This window comes from Elephantulus edwardii, unplaced genomic scaffold (genome assembly GCF_000299155.1).
Source record: "Elephantulus edwardii isolate Elephantulus edwardi_28Jun2011 unplaced genomic scaffold, EleEdw1.0 scaffold00192, whole genome shotgun sequence".
Lineage (NCBI taxonomy): Eukaryota > Metazoa > Chordata > Mammalia > Macroscelidea > Macroscelididae > Elephantulus > Elephantulus edwardii.
In genome coordinates this window covers 3,335,703-3,341,352 of record NW_006399942.1, presented here as the reverse complement: position 1 = coordinate 3,341,352, position 5,650 = coordinate 3,335,703, and positions in this window count along the sequence as shown.

The window sequence follows — 5,650 nt, the reverse complement described above, 5'->3', positions numbered from 1 at the left end:
ACAATAGCAAAGGGTTGGAAGCAGCCTAAGGGCCCATCAACAAACGAATGGATAGAGAAGCTGTGGTATATTCACACAATGGAATACTACGCAGCATTGAAAAACAAGGAACTCATGCAATATTATTCAAAGTGGGTGACCCTGGAGGGCATTATGCTGAGTGAAATATCTCTGTCACAAAGGGGCAAATATTGCATGGTGCCACTGTTGTAGAATGGGTCTGACATCAGGGTGGGGGTATGACAGAAAAAAACTGGATAAATGATGCATATTGTATTGAAACAGATGAGGGAAAGAACAGATTAGAAGTGATATATGATTGAGTATTATGGTTAGCACAGGAATCCAGAATTAAGGTTGCATAGAGAAGTGTACTCAGGGTAGGGGGTGGGGGGGAAGGGACGTGGGAATTGTATACTAATAAAGGAATTTTTTTTTCTTTTTTTCTCTCTTCAGAGGGGGAAGCGAGCTGGTGGGGAGGGATGGGCAGGGAGAAAATTGCGGCAATGAATGAATGGAAACCCAAAACCTCTGTAAAAAAAATGTGAATAATTATATGAAAAATCAATAGATTTATAAACCTTCAGGAAAAAAAGTGTGCCATGCCAGTCCATCTCATCTTGCCAATGCCTAGTATGTCAATATTTAAGCATTCCATTTCTTCCTTAACAACATCTAATTTTCCTACATTCATGGTTCTCACATTCCATGGCCCAATCACTAGTGTCTGCTTACAACTGTTCCTCTTCCTTTATATTTCCATACTTGAAAGCTCAACCACAGTTGCCCGTTCTTTTATCTACATGTGTCATATTGTACGTAGGATTTTCAGAGACCTGCTATTCCAGAAGTGGGTGGTCAATCCTTCTTCCTAGTCTCTCCTAATCTGAATGTTCAGATTTAGAGAAGTAACAGACAGACCAGCATTTTACAGAAAAAGTGAAAGATATATCCCTTATTGTGGAGTTAACCATTAGTATCAGTGACATAATTACTCCTCTATAATTTGAAGAGATCTGTAACTGCAGGTTTTCATAGAAGCATGGCAGCATCTCCTGACTGCTGGTACCAAAGGTGTTAATTGTGGATCCAAATAAGATGAAGTTGTTGACAGTTTAAATCTCTTCTCCATTCATCATTCCTATTGGTCCGGTGGTAGGAATCTGTTTTCTTGACATTGATACGCAATTTAAATTGATGCTGCATTCCTTGATCTTCAGCAACAAGTGCCTCAAGTCCTCTTCACTTTCAGCAAGCAAGATTTCGTCGTTTGCATAACATAGATTATTGATGAGTCTCCCTCCAAACCTGATGCCACACTCCTCCTCAGAGAGACCAGCCTCTTAGACAATGTGCTCACCGAACATATTGAATAGGTATGGAGACAGACTACAACCCCAGTGCATAGGAATCAGATAGAGTATATCTGTGGAAGAAATCATTGGAGAAACGCAGTGTCAGCTATCAAAAGTAGACCAGGGATGGGCTGTGAGTCAGACCATCAATTACTCATAGGCAAGTTCAAGTTGGGGCTGAAGAAAATTAAATAAGTCCATAAAACCCAAGATATGATCTTTAATCTATTCCATCTGAATTTCAAGATCATCTTAGGAATAAGTCTGAGGCATTGAACATCAATGATCAAATACCAGATGAGTTGTGGGATGATATCAAGGATATCATTCATGAAGAGAGCAAAAGATCATTACAAAGACAGATGAGCAAGAAAAAAAATGAAATGAATGTTGGAAGAGATTCTGAAAATTTCACAAGAGAGTTGAGAAGCCAAAAGAAAGGGAAAACATGCCAAAGTCAGAAGATTTCAAAGGTACCTCAAGGGAAAACATGCCAAAGCAGAAGATTTCAAAGGTACCTCAAGAGGACAAAGCAAAGTATTATAATGGAAAGTTTAGAGAGCTGGAATTGGGGACTATTTCAGAATTTCTCAAGTTGAGAAAACGGAAAAACAAATTTAAACCCCAAGTTGCAATACTGAAAGATGCTATGGGAAGTATACTGAATGAATGACTCAGAAAGCATCAAAAGAAGATTGAAGGAATATACAGAATCTCTGTACCAAAAAAGAACTGATTGACATTGAAGAATTTCAGGAAGTACCACATGAGCAGGAGCCAATGGTAATGAGGGAGGAAGTGAAAGCTTCATTGAAAGCATTGGCAAAAAATAAAGCCCCAGGAATCAGTGGGATACCAATTGACTCTTTCAATTACAGGATGCAGTCTTGGAGGCACTCACTAATCTATGCCAGAAAATTTTGAAGACAGCTATCTTCCCTGTGGATTGGAAGAGGTCCATATTTGTTTCTGTTCCCAAGAAAGGTGATCAACTGAATGTGGAAACTATTAAATAATATCATTAATATCACATGCAAGCATGACCATAAGAACCAGTAATTCCGAAGTAAAAGCAGGAATGCAAGCAGAAATTTAATATCAATGTTCATCTGATTCAGGCCATAGCCTTTCTAATTACTAGCTATGCTTCCGAAAACTGGACCATGAATAAGGATGACAGAAAAAGAATTGATGCCTTTGAGTTGTGGTGTTATTGAGAAGCAATGAATATCCCATGGACGGTCAAGAGAACGAACATATGTCTTGGAAAGAGTGCAGCTAAGTGCTCTTTGGAGGCAAGAATTATGAGGCTTTGACTCACATACTTTTTTCTTTGGAAAGAACATGATGTTGGGAAGGTCGGAGGGTCAGCAAAGGATGAGAAGACCCTCAACCAGGTGGATAGACGTTGTTACTGCTACAATGGGCTCTTATGTGTCAGGAAGTGTAAGAATGGCGCAAGACAGGCCTGGGTTCAGATCTTTTTTTCATTGGGTTACAATGAATCGTGGCACCTAACAACAACAACATTCTTAATTACCACCACCTTTCTGATGTTAAAAATGTTATTTTTGTTTACCTTCAAGTCAGAACAGTCCCAGTGGCCTTTCAGAGGCAAATAATCACCCCAGAAGAGATTGTCCATCCTTCTTCCACGGAGCAGTTGGTGGATTCAAAATGTATGCCTTTAGGATTGCAGCACAGCTTCATAATACTAGTTCACCAGAGCTTTGAGAAACTGTAACTTAATAACAACTGCTAATATATGTAAATATATCCCTGATGTAAGTATAATAGAATATAAGAATCTCTTAGTTTTACCAAAATTATCTATATTTAATAGTCGTGCCATGGCCAGATATCCTGGAATCTTTTGGGGGTACTGCTTTACTCTAACAGTGTGAGGAGTGTTGGCTGTGTCTTATCCCACTAGTGATGCCACTGGTATATACATAAGCACATTTACAAACAAACCTGATTATACATATTCACTCACAAAAGAAAGGCGCTCAGGTGGCATAGTTCATAAGGTGTGTGGCTGCTAAACTAAAGGTGCTTCTCTGGCCATTTCAGTCCTCCAAGGACTCAGCAAGAGAAAAACTGAAGATCGCCTCCCTTTCAATTTACAATCTTGGAAATCCAGCGAAGGGTCAGCCATGAGTCAGTTCTGACTGGTTGATAATGAGTTGAGGTCATTACAAAAGAAGTAGCATTAACACCAAGATTTTAATTATGACCAAAGACAAGCAAATGTTGAAAGAGATATTTTAGAAGATCCTAAATGTGTCAGTGAATCACTTTCTAAAACATGGGTTTATGATCTATGTGTTAGAGAATTCCACAAGCTAATAAAATTTTGTTTACAACTTTACAATCTCTGATTATCAGTCTGGTGAAGAGACCCTCTAACATTTAATCTAATAATAAGAATGAAAACATATCCAATCTTTAACTTTCTCTTATACCTTAATTTCTGGATAACCTGTTAAGCACAATTATCTAACTTAATACAATCAGTAAAAAAACCTAGTGATTGGTATTAGTCAACCTAGCATCTAGAGGAAGACCCTCCACAAGATGGATTGGGTTTAAGCACAGGTAATTGTGTGGATGGGGTAGGATCTAGCCTGGTTTTGACCTGTTATTTATATAAAGTCCCTGTGAGTCAAAACCAACTACATGGCACCTAACAACAACAACAAATGTGCAGAGAAGAAATTATTGGTGCAGCAGACTTTCTTACATGAAAATATTTCTAAAAGTACTGCTTCTCTTGATTGCCTCTACTTAATCCAACAGTTCATTTTACTTTGCCTTTATCTTCATGCCTATAAAATCAATCTCTCTCCCTCCTCATGAAGCATCAATTACTTTTTGTGTATACAAGAATTATCATTTAAAAATTTTTCAAACCACTTCTCAAACAATATAGTTGGAATTGTATTCAGCTTAGATGAAGGAATTAAGTATATGATGACCTCATGTGGTAAATGGCTATAACTACTGATTGAACTGTGAAATAAGTATGGTCTTATTTTTTGCTGTACAATTCTTTTTATTTTTAAATTGTTTTTTTAATGAGCTATGGAATGCATCTCAACATCAAGAAAACACAGATTCTCATGACTGGCAGCATCATAAGAGATGGAGAAGAAAAAAAAAAGATGGAGAAGAGATTAAGATTGTTAATAATTTCAGTATGCTTGGCACCAGCAGTCAGGAAATCGAAAGACAAATTGCATTGGGAAAGTTTGCTGTCAGGGACCTCTCTAAATGCTAAAGAGCAGTGATGTCAGTCTGGAGACTAAGGTGCACTTGATCCAGGGTATGGTCTTCGCAATTATTTGCTATGTAACAGAGAGTTGGACGATGACTAAGGATGACAGAATAAGTGATGTCTTTGAGTTGTGGTGCTGGGGAAAAGTATTGTACCATGGACTGCTAAAAGAACAAACAGATTTATCCTGGAGAGTGTGAGGCCAGATTGCTGTTTGGAGGCAAGGTTTTTGAAACTGCATCTTAGATACTTTGGGCATGTTGCCAGAAGGGATTAGTCCTTGAAGAAGGACATTATGCTTGGAAAGGTGGAATGTCAGCACGGGAGAATAAGGCCCCGCATGAGATGAATTTACATAGTCACTGGAGTAATAGAGACAAATATGTAAGAGACATTGAAATTGAGTCAGGATAGCGCAGAGTTCATAGCTTCTGTTCATAGGGTCACTATGAATCACAGTTGACTTGACAATTCAAAACAACAACTAAGTTGAGAAAGAAAAGAAAAATAACCATGATAGAATGAATTTAAACATAAAGAGTAAAAATAAAAGGGCTACTCACTGCAGTGAAATGAAGCTCAGTAGGCAAATAAAAATTTTTGGATTCTAGTTCCAATTCAAGAGAGCTCCGGTGGCCTAATAGTAAGAAGTTACACTGACAACTCAAAGACAAGTGATTGAAATCCAACAGCTACTCATTGGAAGAAAGGTGGGTAATTTCCTCCCATGCAGTTTATAGCCTCTGAAAACCCTTTGGAGGATCAGCTACGAATTAGTTGATTCCACTCAATAGAAATGAGTGCATTTAAGAATTCCAACTTTGGCAGAACAGATTATAAGTGATATATGATTGAGTATTATGGTTAGCACAGGAATCCAGAATTAAGGTCGCATAGATACGTGTACTCGGGGTGGGGGGTGGGGGGAAGGGACGTGGGAATTGTATACTAATGAAGGAATTTTTTTTCTTTTTTTTTTTTTTTTCACTGTCTTTGAGGAATCTTGTCTAGCAAAAAG